We start from the raw sequence: 20,164 nt of genomic DNA, 5'->3' as shown, positions 1-20,164 counted from the left end.
CTTTGCCGTAAAACTTAGTAGCATTCACTCACCGGAAACACAGATCTGGTAGACAGGGAAGAGGCCGTCACAAATGATATGTCAGACTAAAAAACCAAAGTGAAAAGTAGGTTTTGTTGTGTTTCCCACTACCGCACAACACACAGATGCCATCTCCCTCGCTGTCCCTGCTGTGGTGTTGTGACAATCTTTTATAAGAGACCACAGAGCGAAGTTGATACCACACAATGTTACAAGCACCATCAACTTCCGTGAAATTTCCCAAGCCTATTATCTGCTATTCTTAGTTCTTTATTCTTACACAGAACTGATTTCTGGTAGCTCTTTATTTGTGCTAGGATCTTCTATGATCATTGGTTTTGTGTAGCCCATCTGATTATTTTCTTGTAATTTTATTTACTGTGCACTGAGACCTAGGAAAGTCCTACACCAAACTGGATAATTTATATGACAATTTGTAAGGATTGCAAACAAGCAGCATGAGAAAGGAGATATTTGACATTCTCTTGGCTTTTAATTTAGAGGTAGACCTACAATAAAAGACAATCTTATTAAGGTTTTAGATTAGAATGACTTCTAGCATTTCCTGTGACTGTTTCAAAAGATACAGTTCCTGTAAGGGGAAATGAAATTAAGTCCAGTGCCTATACGGGCATAAAGAAGCATATATCTTTCTAATTTTCTTTTATCATGTTTATGATAACATATTTATCAATCACTATATTTCCATCATGCAAATTTTGATGGTTTCTGGGTTTGTTTTTAACATACCTTCTGGTTAGTGCAATCTGTGTAAATATTGGTGCCTTTTAGGCACTAAACCACCTGCACTGAAAGGCATAGGTCACAGAAAAAATTTCACTTACACACTGCAGGAATCAGCTACTGGGAACAATGTAAACCCAAACCAAGAAAATATCAATGATTTCCCTCCTTCTTCCATGTAATAAATTCCAAATGCCATGATTCAGCTTTCCTGATTTAGCTTTTGTATTCCACCTGAAAACTGAAGATACAACTAAAATCACAGTGTGATACATGCCTGAATTTTTTGTCCCCTCCAGTTAAATATACCAAATCTAAAGGAAGCTGATACCTGGATTCTCATAGCTTGCCTATCTGAACAGCTTTATGGCCTCTCATTCAAGAATTTGGATTTTCTCTGAGGCATGAGGCTTGGAAATGAATCTGACACAATATAAATGCTTTTGTTATGTAAATGCAAAACTTCACCTCATTTTTCATATAAATATAAACCCCCTCTGCTACATCTGCCTCTCACACTTAGTCTAAATATGACTGTCATGTTATATCTTTGCAATGGATGAATCTGCCTATACTTTGCACTTGATAAAGACAAGAAATTATTGCTTGACTTATTGTCTGGAAATTTGGTACGGTATCTCTATTTATGATCTGGAAAAAGATACATGACTTCAGGAAATGTAATTATTAACCACAAGGATTTTATGAAAGATAAACAAAACCACATGTGAATAGCAATGAAATGTTCAGTTTGATGGGACATGAACAAGTGGAAGTTGTACCCCAAGTCAGAAGCAAGCTAAAAAGCATTAATGAAACCACAGTATCTTTTGATATTAACATGGGTTGCAAAGGAAAGAGGAAATCCCAGTTCACTTAAGGGAACAAAATCCATCTGATCCCACTTAGCTTTGCAACGTATGAACAGATATTCAGGCATGAAAAGCAGACTGCACTATTTGTCCACAAAATACAGTATCATGCGATGAAAATTTGTATTATTACTGTGACTACAATTTATAGACTATATAGTCTGGTGTGGTAATAGATGAATATTTCTGCAGTATAGTGTGGGATAATTGCCAATTACGCTAAGGGCTCTGTAAGAAAGGTTTCCATGACAGCATTCTGTGTATCATTGGCATTTTGGAAATAACATCCAGTTTTAATCTCTGAATTCTACAGATTTTGCTGTTCCCATGAAACATTACATTCAAGTGGAAAAAAGCCAGGGCTATAGCATACTTTTTTTACATACAGCCAGGAATGCCTGGAAGTGATATTCCTGTGATAAACTGTAGAACTATGTGATAAACCACAGAAATATTTGATAAATGCACCTATTAAACACCTTTAATTACCTTTTCTACTCTCTGGCCAGTAACCGTTCTGTCTCGGGAATTATTATGAACTTTTATACTGTTGAACAGACTCAGACTGCTGGCATTTCCAATTTTCTGTCTACGGTGGAGGGGGAGAGGAAAAAAAAGCTTTTCTATACATTAAAATATGATGGCTTTTAAAGCACAGCAACTTCTTCCAGAGCTGAGGATGCATTTAGTGCTGAATGAGGGAGGAGAGTTGGGACAAGAAGGGCCTTAAAAATACTTCAAATTCAGATGTTCATCAAAGTTCTCCCAAGTAAGTTTTAAATCTTTTTTTTGCAGCTGTCTTATTCCTCCACATTTGGACAGGCATTTTCCAAGAGGTCTGAAAGAGCTAGCTGCTCAGTTCCTATTGCATTTCAGTGGCACCCTGACGTGCTGCTCTAAAGGCTATTAGACATGAAAGATAGTCTTCGTACCAGAGTTTAAACTAACACTGAGTATCTGTGATTTGTCAAGAACAACGTTAAAATAGAGACGTTATCTGCAGGGGAGGGAGAGGTCCTGTGTAACTTTCTGCTAGTTTGTAACTGGGGACTTTTCTAAATCCACCTATGACTCTGATAAGGCAAAAAACACTATCACATTATGCATATCTGTCTGTAAGCATGTATGTACAATTTAGATACAAGAAAATATCTAACTACTTGCAATCTCCTCAAGGAGCTTTTCTTTTAATCCATTTGAATTTCAAAGCATAACTAAAATTGCAGGAGAATTTTAATTGTATACAAGATTTGAGCTTGGATAAGTGATCCATATGGATTCTTAATCTTTTGTGAGCAGCCAGTAATTCTTAGTCAGTGTAAAAAAGAATTCAATAATAAATACAAAGAATGGGTGACATTAAAAAAGCATGGATTTTCTAGTAAGTTTGGAGGTAGGGCACATAAAATTCCTTCTGATAAGGGAAAGAGGTACTGTTTCTAAAGTGCAACTTTTATTAATTGATTTTCCCACATTTCTTAGAGGATTATGAGAAAAATCTGAAGATGTGGTGAATGAACAGCACAGCATTCCTCAGCTACTCTCAGGGACAGAGAAGAGACCTACCCACACCGTTCCTACAGTAAATCCCAAGGTGTTTTTCTGTATAAACGTCAGTCAGGAGCATTAGCCACTGGTGTCCCACTTTCATGCATGGTCCTTCATTTCAAGCTCCAAATAACCAATAAAATACACCAACGTATATTTCCATCCTTACGAATGCTTATCAGCAGGCCTGTACCCTGTCAGGAAAGTAGTTTTGCTGGGCCATGGCATGGAAGTGAGCCTTTTGCTCCTGTTTTGAAGAATATACAAATTTAACTTGTAGAAAGCTTGTGCGTAAGGGATGACCTGATACCCTTGGTAACACGTAATGTGAAATTAGAGCTTCCACCAGAATCAACGAGAGCAAGATGCACTGGTGGCACCACAGATAACCGAAAAGAGCACGCACTGTGAGCTGAGCTATGGTACTGCCTAACGATTAACATGGTAAGAATTTATCTGACAGACCAGGTCTAAAAGAGAGTATAAGGCCCTTGGCACAGCCCTAACGGTGAGGGTACCACATGTAGTAGTAATCTGTCTGTCTCTCTAAATTTACACCAGAAGAAGTAGTGAGATAAAGTCCTGAGGAAAACCACACAGGTGAAGTAGGGAGAGGCTAAGTTTATTGTAGCAACTCACTTCACCCAATACTAGAGGAAAGCAACACTTCATCTTCTTCAGGGTCAGGTAATGTGCTCAAGAGAGATGCTTGGTTCTGGTAGCTTTTTTCTTCTGAAGGGGAGGAAGTGGGGGCTTCTGAATGTGTAGCCAGATCTGCTTTGCTATTTACTTGATTTCTAACCAAAAGTCTCTTCTTACAGAACTGTTCTATATTCTTTGCTTAAGGTCTTAAAAGAAATTTGGAGAAGTTTGATCTGGGGGAAGAGGTACGGTCTTCTATTTTTGAGGAATGCTGGTAATTACAAGAAGAGGCGATAGTAAAATATTTGATGGGGTGCCCCGGTCTATGTTATGGTCATGCATGTAGTGCTGTACTTTGCTCAGAGCAGCACTCGCTTCCATACCCAAGGTTTGTTACTTTACAGGAAAGAGCAAATGAAGAGGGAGAAAAATAGTGCTCAGCTACTGCCTTCCCCATTTTTCTCACCAGGCTTTTGTTTATTCTTTGAAAGTGGTCCCTATCCTTGTTTTAAATACAAGATAACTGTTTTGAGGAGAAAAATGCATGTAGGCATTTGCAGACACTTTGGGATACGGCAGCCTGCAGAATTTCCCTAGCAAGCATGCACTCTGAGCCTGCAGAGAGGGCTCACACTTTGTCCTGCATTCCCAGCTCCAGAGACCCTTCTCACACAGGATGGTATGTTATGTGCCCTACACAGCTGACAACTGGCTTCTCTCTGTTCCACAGTCCTCTTTGGAAAACACCACCTTGCACAAACCCTGGGAAGACAATCAAACAGAAACCTACAGCCAAGGGCAAAATAACACCATGCCAATAGCAAGTTTTGATGATAAAGTGTTCCCAACCCAGACAATCTGGATAGATATATCACATTCAAGCCAAAGTCACAAACAAAAATGAAGCATGATTTAACAAGCTGCCAAGGAAGTCAAAGAGGATTTTGGACTTTCTGCCTATCTGAACATCCTGGCACTTGACAAGCTTTTGAGCTGGTGGAGGCTGCCTTACCTACACTGCCTCTCTTGCACAGAGAAGGCTGAAGGAAGGCTGCAGAGAGCAGGTACAGCTAGCATCCACAGGCAAAAAGAGCAGCACATTTCAGCAAATTAGAGTATGTAAGTGTGCAAAGCATCTAAATACCTTATTTTAAAAATTAATTGTCACAAGAAAGCGAAGATGTTATCTTGGGAAGAATTTTACTTCTCAGAATATGCTGGCAGCATAGATCCTGTTACAGTGTACTTAGCAAGTTTCCCTAAAATCAAAACCTTAAATAAACTGCAAAGTATGCCAATATTTCTTCAGCTCAGAGGTGTGGTCCCCTTCTATGTTTGTTTTTTTTTCTTACCAATGAAAAGTACAATGAACACCTGAGCTGTAGAAAATACACTGTAAAACCCCAGCTTTCATGCAGACACCATTTTACAGGAGCTGTAACGTCCTATGGCTCCCTACTTGTTCTGGTTCCTCTGCCTGACTGCAATAGGAGCTAGCTATGTAACATCTGATGCCTACAATCCACTCAGCAGCTCTTCTGGGTTTTTTTGTTTTTTTTTTTTTTTTTAAAAAGAGAATACCACGCAACTCTAATCAGAGTTGATGTAGATCAATATGAGCCTTTAGTTTCATTATATTTAAAGGGACACATGATTTATTGATCTGTGTATCAAATTTTAGTACACGTATTTTCTGTTTTGTCTGCAGTTAGTTTGTTATAATGCACAGTGGGTCTGCAGATCCAAATGTCACTCGGTACAAAAACAGAGTAATACCAGGAAGATGATTAAGCAGCTATATTGGTATAGGACACACTTATTTTATGCTGTCTTTAAATTTGTAGTATATAGAGATCTCTACTTAAACACAGTGAAGTAAGTTAGGGCCATGCAAAACCCATTAAATCAGAACATCCCTCCTTTCAGGGGTTTTATAACATGTTTGCTTACTGGACTTAAATGTTCTGTGCTAATTCTAGATATTTTAAAATAATTTAAAATTAAAAGCTGATTAATCTTGTGTTGTTGATAATTAGTTGAAATCAACAGAGCTAGTTAAAAAGCAAAGGCCACATACTGTGCTGCCATATATCCTCTGCTTAATATGCCTTTTTCTTCTTATTTTTTTTTTTTTTTTAAACCACACATGTGGTCTGATTATACATCTGATGAGCTGATCAGTAGAGTCAGGACTTAGCTAGGATTCGCCTCACTGGCCATGTATAGATATGTATACATTAGAGATTTAGTCTAACAACTGCCTAAGCTCCCTCTACAGTCAATGCAGTAGGACAGGCACCTCTACTCCATCCTCATCTTGGGATCCTCTCTAATGACCAGCTCCACCTAGATGGCTGCCCTTGGGTACATACCAGAAAAAAGCCAAATACAGAAGATATGAATCCCAGCTGCAGTGAAAGCTGTTGATTTTACTTAAAATCAACTCTGCTTAATTTCATAGGTTTGACGCAGCCCCAATACCTCACCTCAGCGATGCATCACAGCTAATTTCTGCGAGATGAGCGCATTCTTACAGACAGGCGTGTGCAAGAGGGACTTGCTGAATCATGCCCTCAGTCAAAAAAGATAGACTGATGTTCACTTGTCGAAGCTTGTATAAATCATGTGCCATCCTTAATAGGATTAATTAGCACAGTATTAAGGATAAGGAGCAAACCTGCAGCTGTAGTGCCTTTAACGTATGAGGGGCTTTTAACGCATTTGACCTTTCCTACTCCCAGCTGAAGTGCAAAAAAATCTTTCAGATTTGTTTCCGCATGGAAACAAGGAAAAGAAACATGAAAGCTAAGTTAATACTTAAGAATGACAGTTTAATTGTCCTCTATGGAGGTGTCATCACCCGCTAATACTTTTTTTTTTTTCCCAGGGCATAACGAACATCCATTATATTTGTCCTGCCTATTAGCAGTGCTGGAGTTGTGAACAGAGAACACCAGTTCTACTTATGCTGTGAATAAAAACATGATCCTATATGAATGACTCACTGCTCTTTTGTAAGCTTGTAAGCATCTTTGCGTGAAAGATGAAGGCATTGTAGATGAGCCCAATAGAATCAGTGCTGTCCTCTCAAGCTCGAGGACACTGTTCTGAAGAAGACAGACTTGAAACACCACAAGATTTGAGCTAATGTGTTACTGGAAAAGAAATCCACCAAAGACCAGCTAAGAAGCGTTCTTTACTTTGATACACAATTCAGCTTGGCTGTGGAAATGCCTGTGGTTGAGATTTCTTTCTGAACATTTACTCTAGTTATGCAGCATTGCTGAGGGTGGGTGCGGTTTTTTGAAACTTGTTTTAGGGAAGCAGTAGGTCTGAAACATACACCAAAGGGCAGCTAGTTTCATAGCAATATTTTTAAAAAGTTGTTTCAACAATAAGATCAATTGATTTTTTTCCAATTATTATTTTCAGGCTTAAAGGAAAACCTTTTTTCCCTGTCCCCATTTTTCACTGAACTTGACCTGTCAGGACTCAAGTGTGCTCATCTGAATCCCTCCTCACCCCCTCTGCCCAGCATTGCTGCTGGACTTGCTGTTGGTGGTTGAGCGCACTGCCACTGCTCCTGTCCTCCTCTGCTCAGCCACATCTGCTGCTTGGGCTGCTGGAAGAGGAGAGGAGCTACCCTGTGAGCCCAGGGATGCCCTGCCTGCCAGGCCCATTGCTCAAAGATCCCGCTCTCCTCTCTTGCTACTGGCCATGCTCCCACATATGGCCTGATGTATCTAGAAGAGCTACTTGGCTTGCAGGACAGCACACACGCTTTGCCTTGGGGGAGGTGGTGTGTACGGAGCATGGGAAGTGGAGAGGTCTAGAGGAGTCCCATTTGTAAGAGCTGGTACATTCCTTTGTCACAAGGCTGAAAGTACGCATGGCTTTTATAAAGTTAGGGCTATTATTTCTGGCACTGGTTCCTACTCTCACCAATGCTGGAAACCGTATTAGCAGGTTTCAGCAACCACAGATTTCAGCTATCACAGTCAAACAGGAAGAACCTTGCAAAAATTCATCATCTTACATACACAGGCTTGCCTAAGAGGTGACACAAGAAAGATTCTACACACTTGAAAGGCAAAACTCATTTAACAGGCCCTTATTCTCTAGTCATCCAGGACAATGTGTTTCTCTGTTGGCTTTGCTTCTCTGGGCAACTGCGCTGAAGCTGGAACACTTCTTTCATGCAGCCCAAATGCTGGTTTCCATTTTGTAGAGCTACATGATTCGATTTGCTTTGGTGGTTCAAAAGTTCAATGGGGAAGAGCTCCTGCGGAGAGGAGAGCGTGAGCAGCTCACACTAACAAATGGGTGCTTGCCTTGGAAAACAGCACATGTCTGTTCGCATGCATCCAAACTGCAGGCTGCTAAAGCATCCCACCGAGAGCGAGCCTGGCAGGGGAAGCAACTTTACAGACCTTTGAGTCACCAGGAGTAACACGAACAAGAGCCAGAAAAAACATTTTGCTGTTTAAAAGGGAATCGTTATACAGTGCTTGATAAAGTTTATTGTACCAATTCGTGGAATCAAGAGGGAAAACAGTATCCAGTTGTTTGAGGAAAGCATTGAGATGTAAAATCTGACCTCAGCTCTGTGTTGTTGTTGTGACAGGGTAGAGACAAAAGCATACACAAAACCCATAGCTAAGAAAGGGAAAAGAAAAGCTGGTAGCTGAAAGAATCCCAGCTGCTGCATAAGGACAGTCACAATATGTGAGGCGGAAGGGAATCACCCATGTCCAAGTCCACATCCAGGGAAAAAAATAGTACAAAGATAGCAGTTTTTGGTATTGTGCCTTTCTAAGGTCAAGCAAAAGTATTTTCAGAGCAAAAGAATAAAGGTAAAACATACTATCTTTTCTCTCAAAAAGACCAAGTCAAAGTAGCGTTATCCCACAAACACTATACATCACAAAGAAATACCTTCCTCAAAAATAAAGTATCTTGCCCTGCTCCTACTCAAGTCAGAGACATTGCTAAGGGAGAAAAATTAGACCAATACAGTAAGCAAAGGTAAGAATTTGTCCACACCCGTCTACGACAATTATATGGCATGAAGGGTTTGAAACAAATTTAACATGCTCTGCAGTGTTAACAGGACCATTTAACTACCAATATGTACAAACTTCTCTATTCTACCACATCAGCAGCCAGACCCCTCTGCCTGGAAATGGTTCTCTGTGGTGGGACAGGAGAGCTCACAGCACGCAGGCGTACCACTTTGCCAGGCAAAGAGCCTTGCAGTGAGTGCTCCCAGCACGCACACTGCCCGCTCTGCCCCCAGCACTTGCATTGCCTCCTCAGAGAGCACCCTAGCAACATCACCAGCTTCAACTTTACTTGTCAGGATGTCTTACCTATAAACCCTCAACACTTTCTCCTGCACTCACCTCACTGCATGGGGGAAAAAGCATGTGTATGGCAGATGTTAGCCCCGCTGCTCTCTAGCTCCTGGTGGTACTCAGGAAGGGGAGGGAAGCGTACAAATCTGCTTTGCCTGGCAAGCAATGATGTCCTTGGTGCTATATAATCCATCTGCCCATTCACAGGCACGTTGAAACCTAGCTAACCATAAGATTTCTCTGAAACACCTCTCTCTGCACATGCTTTATGGAAGAACTGCATGGAATGGTACATCCTGGGGCACACATTGTACATAAGCTATGTAAGAAGCTGCACAACCTGCTGACCTTGAGCAGACCCCCCAAAAAAAAATGATTTAGAGCTGAAGTTACCTGTACAGCACTCCCAGCCTTTTAAGCCCTGTGCTCAAAATCTCTGTTATGACCTTTTTTTTTTTTTTCCCTCCCACAACATAATATGAGATATTTTGAATGATGAAGCCAGCTGCTGGTAGAATATATTGTGAGGTCAAAACATTTTATACATTGTGGTTGAAGAAAAAAAACCAACAAAACCAGTTGCTAAACTCTGTGGTTTACATAAAGTGCTTTTAGTGTTATTTTTTAAAGACACACTAGTCCTAGAAATATTCAAGTTGGGTGGTCAGTATTTTTATTTCAGTCTCAGAAACTAGAGGAAAATAGGAACAGACAAACCATGAAAGCTTAAACCTACCTTTGGCTGCTTTTCTGGCAAGAAATCACTGCTCAGCCTGAAAACACTGCCATAGCCTACAAGAAAACCGTGGATGAAAAGGTATCTTAGACTATGTGTCAGTTTTAATGTACGAGGCCTTTATCATGAGGCAGAACTAGGAAAAAAGTCCAAACCCTCTGAGGGAATTTTGGCCTTTTTTTTTTTTTTTTTTCCCAGACAGTAACAAAACTCCTGCATGTTGCTATTTGTGGTTTATTTTGTGTCTGTGCACCAGGAGCCTGTGAATTTTGATTTCTAACTGTTCAGACAGAGGACAGGTAACCTGAGCCAATGATAAGCTGTATTTCTGCTCTGAAACTGCCTTTTCTGCTGGCCTGAGGTTGTTGAGGAATGACCCTGAAATCCTGGAACAATACCCTGTGCTGGGTTCTCGTATCAAACAAGCTGCAAGTACGTTAAAAGGAAAAATATGTCAGAAGCCACCTTTAGCCACTTTACTCAGTTTCAAATTTCCCGCCCCCCCCGCTTCACAAACAAAAAAATAAAAATGATCCTAACAATGAAGATAGCAAAGCCCTTGAGAAATTACCCAGGAAAGAAATGCTGCAGTGTTTAAAGAGAAGGTTAAACAAACACATATCAGAAATGTGTTTAAAGCTGCAGGAGCTCTTTGCAGCTGGGAAGACAAGGGACAGCTGTAAAGTCTTCCAGGGCAGCGCTTGAAGGTGAAAGAGCCCAACATCTTCTCTTGTGCCTTCGCCAAGGCAGGAGCTCTGGCTTATGGACTGGGGGAAGTCCCAGAACTGCGAGCCCCTAACCACCCTAACCCGAAAATTCAGCCCTACCAAGAGGTATTTCGCTCGTGATAAAAATAAAAACGTAAGGCAGAAGAAATCTTCCTAAAAGAGAAGACTGAATCACCACTCAGCATAGGTCACGGGGTGTTCAAAAAGCTTTGTAGGTCCTTTCAGGTTCAAACCACTATTTAACTACTTTGCTGACAAAATTAGTTTTTCTGCTTTCCTGCTTTGAGCATTCATACTTCTTCACTTGCACATCAGTTACTTGTCTGCATAGCACGTTATCTCCCTCCATGGTTGTGTGCCAAGAAAAAGAAAGACTGTGCATGGGCAGAACTAAAGAACGATACTGTGTCCTCAAAATCTTTCATCTAAAGACCTGATTGCGTGCAAGAGGAGCCTAATGCACACAGGCAGCCATTTTCTGAACTCACAAGCACAGCTATAGCTGCTCGGTTTCTAGAGTGCAGCTGTGGTCAGTGCATCACAAATACTGCAGAGTTCCTTCCTCTGCCTGCAAAGGAACAGTTCTGTGTCCTCATTTTCACTGTAAAGATGCTTTTGAAAAACTCTCCATTATTTAGTACTTTGAAAACATGCTGTCTCTTCAAGCATAGAATGTTGGCACCGATATATCCCGTGGGTTTTCATACAGTAAATTGATCAGATTATTTTGTTTAAAACTATTGTTCTAAATACAATCAGAGATTTTTGGCTCTTGGATTGTGTTCATTTTGGCCTCATCACAGCTAAACTTCTGACTTGAAGCCCATATAAATATTTGCCCTTTTAGCATTTATTTTGATTCTAACCATATTCGTAGAGCTTGTTTGATTGTTTTTTTTAAAGAAGAAATGTACTCATAAATCAGATTAAATAGATCAATTTGCTACACAATTTTGCCATGAATCTCTGTTCTGCAGAGCAAGATTTTATTGCCAGATTTTCCCTGCAACCTCTGTAAACATTTACTTTACTGTCCTATAATTGCTTTTAACATATATTTTCATGCACAAGCTAACTATTCTCCATTAATTTTATTAGCAGGAAGGTTCTGCATAATGTTCGAACTCCATAAAGTTGTGCACTCATTCTTGTTTATTTAAATACCACAATCAGCCTTAGCAAATGCAGTGCTGTGCTTTGCAAACAAGCTGACCTCCATCTACCAGTCTTGCAATGAAATGATAACTAGTTTTAGGAGTGTGCCCCAAAGCCTGTTCAGCAAAGATCCTTTTCAGCCTTTAAGCACATGCATCTCTGACACCGATTTATCTAGGAATAGTGTTAGCATGTGTTTGCACATCTGGGGGCAAATTTTGGCTCCAAATTTGGGTGAGATGAAGGGTTGTCAAATTAATATATGTCTGGTTTACAAAAATGGAGTCCGTGTTTTTCTGAACGAAGACAAAATTAATTTTTGGATCAGCTTCAGCTTGCGGACTGACTCTCCACACATCCACACATGCACTCTGGCAAGCACATTTTGTAGTGAACTAACTCAGGACAGTAATATGGACCCTTTTAACTCGGTGTTGTTGGTTCAGCTCAATGGCGTTTCAGTGTGCTCGCAGTGGCAGGCATTCTCTTTTCACAGTGTACACAGCAAAAGTTAGTGTTGACTGTGATGTGAAGGCTACGCGGCGCAGTGCTGTAGTGTTCCTGAGAGAAAGGCAAAGGCAAGGGAGGGGAAGGAATAGCAAAGCACCAGTAGAGAGCTCCCAGCCTGTAGCAAGGTATAGCTCCCAATCTGCATGCATCATGTGTGGTTTATGTAAGATGTAGCGCTTAGTTTGAACCCACTTATTTTAAAATATTGACACAGAAATTTATCACAATTATCATGAATTATTGCCTGCCTTGCCAGTTTCTGCAGTAGTCAGTGAATGGGTCTGGAACTGTAAAAATGGTCTCAGTGCAATGGATGGTTTATTGTGGTCAGGACTGAAAGAAACACTGGAAAACTACAGTGTTGCTAATTCAGTGCAGCTGCTCTGCAAAAGCAGGCATGACTTTGGTAACCTGGCTCTGGGGTTGAAAATGCAAGGCCTTTCAGAAGACATAAATCCTAACATGGAAATGCGAGAACTGATATACCACAAACCTCTTTTGCCACATGGCACACATGCATCAGGAACTCTCTGAGATTCTCCAATGCCTCAATCAAATTCCTCTCAGTGTCTTTGCTCTGAAAATATATTTTGTATAAAAATCTAAGTGTATACACTGTCAGAAGACACCCCATTTTTACCACAACTTTGAGCAGAGAAAGAATTTACCAAAAGCATATTTAAAGGAAGCTTCAGAATTTTTTCTAACTTTACAACTTTCCTGTTTTTCCAGAAAATAAAACAATGTTTCAGCCAGTTCAACTTATTATACAGTAACAGAATGTGCTGGACTTCGCTATACCCAAATAGTGAAGTTTCTAGTGTTCATTACTCAATATACAAGTGTATTCTAGAAAGATATAAATAGAGGGCCAGAAGGGAAAAAAGTAAATTTTGGAGCCAGACCTGAATCCAGTGACTTCTTGTTAGACTAAAACACATTATGCTGAAAGGCAGTCAGTAAGGAACTGGACGCTTCAGCAAAATATATCACTTTTTTTGATAACTTGTTCCAGTTGTAAATCACTATTACTGTTAAACGTTCCTGTCTTATTGTTTGCACTCATCTGGCTGCAGCTTCAAGCTGATGATCCTCCTCATGCCTTTCTCCACTAGATTCAAGAGCCCGTTAGAACCCATTAAAGTATTCATATGTTGTAATGAAGTCGCCCCTGAAGCTTCTCCCTGATAAACTAAGTAGATTGAGCTCCTTAAAGCTCTCCATGGAAGGCATTATCTCTAGCCCCTCAAATCAGTTTGGGAATTTCTACCACGCTCTGCTGTTTCCTAGCTGCTGCATTATATTTTTTCTTCTTTTCTCCTGTTTAACCATGGTTAGATCATCTTCACCAATACCAATTTACCAAAGGTATACAAAACAGTATCACCCACTTTTTCCTGTTTATTTTGCCTCCTTTAGCCATCTGTGGATTTTTTTTTTCCCAGTGCTGAATACATATTGGGAATTGCACATGGAATATTGTCTTAGTTGCCTGTCATATTCACAACAGGCACAGTGTCCCTTTCCATACATATAGCCAGCAATCCTTGTTCCTAAAGGTGTATTCTTCCAACGAATCAGTTAATCAGTTCAGTAAAGTGGTTAGATACCTTTGATACTCTGCTCAGCCTGTTATTTAATATTTTACCAGTCACTGTGTTATCCCATTTCTAATGCTTACTCTCAGATTATGGAGAATCTGCACCTTCCACTTAGCCTGTTCATCATTCACTGAAGTGCACTTTACAGGTTCGATGTTGTAATGCTAAGTGATAAAAATATACATCTCAGTTGAAAAGTAAATTTGCTTCAGAGGCTGAAATCAGGTTTGTCTGACCACATTAATTACACTCTTATTCTCCAGTTCTCTCTGTCAGAATTTTTTTCTTAAGATTTTTCTTGCCTTTCTCTACAAAATGAGAACTAGTCCATATTTTTGGAAATGTCACTAAGCAAATTCCCTGCTCTTGCAGAATGATGGTGATAACCTTGATCTTTTCGGCTCCTCTCTTGCATTTCAAAACTTTTAATTATGCTGTTTGATTTCCCCCCAGTTTTTGCATTCTAAATTTCTAATTCCTTACTTTGTTTTCTCCTAAAGTAGGATTTGGTTTTAACCAAAACAATATTTTCACATTGCCAAGGAATATTTGCCACCTAGAAAAATCTTAGAGATGTTTGAGATTTCTTTGACATTTTGATCTGTGTGTGTATGCATAGACACATGCATGTTGTATTTGTCCTTATTTTTCTTCAGCTCTGATAAAGCAGACCTTGGGAACCAGCCACCATAGACAACAGGGGTTGGTACTGGTCCTCTTTCTATCAATTATTGATGTAATCAGGCCATGACCACCAGCTTCTGTGTAAACACTCATTTCTGACCCTTCATCTAACTTCGTTACTCCTTAGAAATTAGGCTCAAAATGCAGCTACTGTGTATAAAGAGCATGAAATCTTGAAATAGAAAATTTGGCTTTACAATTAAGAACTTCAATAATTTTCCACTATGGGTGCCCAAGAACTTCAACGTATGAGTTTAAAGCTTAAACTGACCTTCACCCATAAGCCCAAATATTTTTTCACCATATTTTGGAGAGGGACTTAGGAAATTGTGTGTCATGTTCTTCCATTTTATTTATGACCCACTAAAGCAGGGGTCTCCAAACTACGGCCCACGGGCCAGATACAGCCCCCCAGGGTCCTCAATCCAGCCCCCGGTATTTACAGAACCCCCCACCGGGGGTTGGGGGGGGAAACCAAGCAGCCGCAGATGGCTGCCTGCCACTGCATCCGCGTGCCGGCCCCCTGGTTAAAAAGTTTGAGGACCCTTGCACTAAAGGTTTCCCACCCGTATCTTCTGATGGGCTTTGCAGCAGTCATGCATTTGAATCAGAACTAATATGTTCTCATTTGCCAGCTTCATTAATACAAGCAAAGGTCTCTTTAATATTCCAGTTAAAAGACACATACATCATCAGAAAACGAATTCAGATCCGTCCCCTTCCAGATTCCTTATTTTCCCTAAATATTATCTGAATTCTGTGCAGATCAAAGGCTTTTGATAAACTTGGCAAATTAAATGGTTCCAGTTACCTTAGTACAGATTGCTCCATTATTTACAGCTTAAAATCCTATCTGTCAAATTTGTATGACTTAGAAGCACTGTCATAGAAGAAAAAGAATAAGCTGCTTATGATAGTTTGAAAGTCGTATTAGATTACAGTAGAATTTAACTTTTTCTGGAGGAATTCCATGTGTGTGTCAGTTGTTGTAGCAGCTAGAATTGGGTCTTCTGGTTATGTATGTAGTTGGGGTAAAGACAAAAATTAAGGGCACAAGCTGAAACTGGGAGGGTAGCTGCTGCCTCCCCCAGCACAGCCCAGCTCTCCCTGGCAGTGCAGCAGTCTGCTGTGCTGCTGCAGCTCTCCCAGCCACCTCTGCTCAGTGCTTTCTTTCACAAGAGAAGTGCAACTAGAAAACTGCTCAGCCAGAACCCTCCACCATCCAGGGTAATTGTTCTCTTACTATGCCATCCTTAGGTGCAAAGCTACATAGTTTGTTTTATGAATGAGTGAGTAATACACGGTGTGACTATTTCTATTTTTATGCCCTCTTTCAACAGATTATATAATGGTGTTGCTATCACTTTACATACAGCACAAGAAAACTGAGTTTTCAAGAAGGTTAATCTGGAGGCTCAACAAAGAAAACACTGACAGCAGAGAAGAGCTAACATGAAAAGGAGGTGGCTCAGAGTAGTGCCTAAAGGTAAAATGAGGAGACAACACGATTTGCTATCTATTAGCAATGTAATTTTTGCCCATAATTGCCTTCTTTCATTCTCAATGCCAAGTGTATGGATAGATCTGATAAACATGGGATTGAAAAGGGAAGGGAACATAAGATTTACCTAAGTGCCAAGGCCCTCGCAAACAAAATAGTCCTATTAAAAACAATAGCCTTGGCAATCAATCCCAGTCAATTGCTAAAATCAACAGCTTTCTGATACTTTTCCTGATACCATGCTGGAAGTTTCTGGGTCCTCACTGCTAACAAGTGAGAGGAGTATTTTGTAGTAATGCACAGTAATGGAAACATCTCTCAGCCTGAAGAAAGACGTTTTGTGTTGAAGAGGTATTGTACTTGCAGCTTCTTTATGCTGACTAGCCTACAATGACTAGTTAATTATTGTCAAAAGTCCAGCTCTCCTGCAAATGCACCCAAGCCCAATAGCTCAGGAAAGCACTGAACAGGAGACAGGAAGGATGTTTAGCAAAAATTGGTGTATGCTTTGATACACTGCTGTCTGGTGAGCACATAATGAAGCATTAGGGGTGCTTCTGTGTTTGAAAGCAGCTTTGTGCCTAAAAGCAAAAAATAAACCCTGAAAATGACCTCCTTTTCTGGTGAGACATGTAGTAGGGGCACACGCAAACCATGATGTTCATTGCTTTTTTTTCTTCTGAGACTGCATCAACTGGGAAATTATTTCAAAACACCTGATGTAATTGGAGAGCTCCCATCAGGCTTTCAGACAAGGATGGATGTCATCAAGCCAAGCCATGGGATCATCACCAGTGGTTAAACTGACAGTGTAAAATGGGGGGGGGGGGGGAAAGATGGAAGAAAGAGAGGAACACCCATAATAAAAACATTATGGCAGACAGATAACAAAGAAATTTTACTGCACCGAACAATGAACAAGAACCCACATCTGCACTGAAGCAGAAAAAGCAGTGAGCTAACACCACAAGACCAGTGACTGTGACTGCAGACTCACTGAACTTGCTGAAAGCCGTAACAGGAAAGGTAGAGGCACCTTATGCAAGATTTATGATGCTGCTTGCAGGAGGTTTGAAGCGAACACTGCCAAAGGAAGCAAGTGAGAATTAAAATGCTATTACTTAAAATGTGTGTAAACAAAGTACATTGGTGAATAAAGAAGCCATGGGAATACCACAGGAAGTATCCTAGACATTGGGTCAGAAAACATTGTATCAGAAAACATTGTATCAGCACTTTGCCCTACACCAGGAATCATAAGGAAAGGACATCAACAGACAATGCGTGCCTGGTCAAGTAAATCAAGTTTTCTACTTGTGCGTGTCACAGAAAGCTGCAGCAAAGAGGTTCTCATGTATTTTTCACCCTGCTGTGCTGTCTGCATTTTAGCTGGGAAGCCACAATTCAGAACAGAGAGGTAGAATAAAAGCATGTAGCACTCGTTGCCAAAGGAACAAAATCAGAAGGACTAGGAAGTACAGTTCAGCAAAATACATGTGCGGGAGCAGGCAGACATCTGATCCAAATTTTAAACCTTTTCCCCTTTTTTTCTTTTAATATATGCTCTGATCAAAAACTGAGATTAAAATTCTGTGCTGTAATTGGCACTACTCAAAGCATATTTCCCTTTTGAAGTCTGTGACTAGTTCAAGTGTCACTCTTCTCCATGGCCTACAGTCACTCAAACAACAAGCTACACAGGTTATTTTCAAGGCCTGTTGTTACCTTTGGCTGTTGCAGAAATTTTTCACCCATGGTTTTTCAAATCCAACTGCACACTTTCAACTGACATGACAGACTTTAGGCAGGGTGTCTTGAATGCCCACCTCCTCCAACCCTCATGCTGTCTGAAGAGCTGCAATGACCAGAAAGGCTGATCTCCTTTCACAAGCTCCAGGCATGACAAGCCAGCACCGGCTGCAAAGAACAGCAACATATTCCTGTTTGCAGGCTAGTTCCTGACGGACAGCAGGAAAGGACTTTCTGCAAAAGCCTCCTATTACACCAGAGCAAAAAAACACTGTGCTAATAACACAAATAAATTTGTACTGTACCCACAAAGGAAAGACTATTTTTTGCACGTCTCTTGACAAAGTTTTGGTAAATGCTTTGCCGCCAAACATCACAGCTCTTCTGTCCTCTTATGCTCCCTTTTAGCAGTTCTCTGCAGCGCGTTGGTGGTACCCCTATGCTCTGTTGTGTTAACTCCGCCTGTAAATGACAACTTGTCTTAGTGAGGTGTGACCAGCCGGTCATCTGGCAAGCACTTGCAAAGACTCCAGTCCAAAAAGCTAATCTCCTCCTAGCTCCAGATCTGTGAGGCTTTAATGAGGTCTTGTGGAGAAGCAGCAGTTATAAGGGATTCATTGAAGATGAGGACATCCTTGTATAGCTACTAATTGCTCTAACTCACTAGCTCATTTTTTTGTGAAAACTGGAGCCTGCCAAGAAATGCTCTCAATTTAAATTGTTGCTGTGCTTTGTGTCTGCTTTGGAACTTTCCCACTCTGCCCATGAATCAAAGCACATAACAGATTTATTTTCTTTTTTATCATGATGGAAGAGACATTTTCTGCTGGAGTCTGTGTATACCCTTGCCTAAATAAATATTCAACTACTGAAAGCTAGGCTATTGTAAACTTTACGAGGAATAATTATAAAGGTAGCATCAATAGTATGTTCCTGTGTTAGTGTTTAACTACTGGACTACACCCTTTCTAAACGTTAACACACCAAATATTTTGCTGCTGGAGGCCTGATTAAAATTAGAGTAAAAGCCTAGCCTTTTAAGAAGAGATGTGGTAAATTACTGCTTGATGAAAATACATTTCCTCAGTGAAGTCAGAAAGCCTCTGGCATATATTCGTTTTGATCTTATTAAAAAACAAAACCTTTTTGATTCATGTGCTCATGCTTTTTATGTGTGCAGTAACTTCCAATTTGACCAAATGGTTCCTTAGTTCTACCTTGCAAACTCATTAAAATATGGCACTTGTCATTCATTGTCTATGTATCGAAGTTCACGTTTTAAGGTGTTTAAACGAAGGACTAGATAGATCAGAGCTGTTAGTACCACTCATTTTGCTTAGAAATTACATGTCTCAAGTGCTGGAAAATTATCTCTCCAGTTGCATTTCTACAGACAGATAAGAATCAAAACTGAAGCTTAAGTAATTCCATTAGAAGAATTTGGGGGTAATATTAATAGAGAGTTTTGTAAATTAAACACAGCAAGAGATTTTAGATCTCAGAGGGACATTTTCAGGTTAGGCAAACAGCAAGAGATGCCCAGCTGCATCTGCCAGCTAAGCACAGGTGACACTTGTACCTATGAAAATTTACCTCCAGCCCTGTCTTCTCCTCACCTGACCTGCTCAGTCAGGCAGCAGATGGGATGTACACCCAACAGGCATAGGAATGATTGGTTTTACTTGTTTTCTTGGGTTGTGCTTTTTATTTTTTTTTTTCCACGGGAATATTTTGCCAATATGAATTCACACTCCAACCAGCTTTTCTAATTGCAGTTTTATTGTAAGAGCAGACGTGAAGGAGTGGCAGATTCCTGACAAACAAGATCTGAAGGATGAGAAAGGCTCTGCTCCAGAGTGTGGATTTTCCTTGAAGTGTCCCACTGGGCCACTGTGGTCTCTGCTCTGAAGCTGAAGGTGCTTTTGAAATAGCAGCTACACAGGTGCCCTGCCCTGATGCTGAGATTCTGTGTTGGTTTAACCCCGTTTCTAGAGAAATAGCTCAAAGCTAGTCTTGGCTGAAAGACTAATATCCTTGAAGGAGTGATCACGGTTAACAGCTTTGCACTACAGAAGGGTCAAACTTTGTCCAAAAGGATAAAATTTACCCGATTAGAAAACAGTGTGTTGTATGGTTCATGGCTGTGAAAGAGTCCTCAGGTTTCCCATCAGGTTTCTGATGCCCTACTTGCAAAAATGTGAGACAAACACTTATGTAGCTATAAAAAAAAAAAAAAAAAAAAAAAAAAAAAAAAAAGCAGAAAAGCAAAACAAAAATTGACACACAGTTAGAAAATTCTAAACTACAGCTTATAAAGAT

The 20,164-nt window shown here is 40.3% G+C and overlaps 1 protein-coding gene across 2 annotated transcripts in view; it reads right to left on the bottom strand.

The window, feature by feature from the left end:
• Nucleotides 1-19,180, bottom strand: part of PHYHIPL (phytanoyl-CoA 2-hydroxylase interacting protein like) — an 81,126-nt gene extending 61,946 nt beyond the window's left edge. The window contains exon 1 of one of the 2 annotated variants that reach the window (XM_080402741.1): nt 17,822-19,180. The gene's annotated coding sequence lies outside the window, so the exon portion shown is untranslated. Of the gene's footprint in view, nt 1-32; nt 152-17,821 lie in introns of those variants that run through there. The other variant, XM_080402742.1, reaches the window with a different exon arrangement.
• Nucleotides 19,181-20,164: the final 984 nt, after the last annotated feature.

This window comes from Falco punctatus, assembly GCF_963210335.1.
Source record: "Falco punctatus genome assembly, chromosome: 9".
NCBI lineage: Eukaryota > Metazoa > Chordata > Aves > Falconiformes > Falconidae > Falco > Falco punctatus.
The sequence above is the reverse complement of the archived record's forward strand: the minus strand, read 5'-3'. Positions and strand labels throughout refer to the sequence as shown.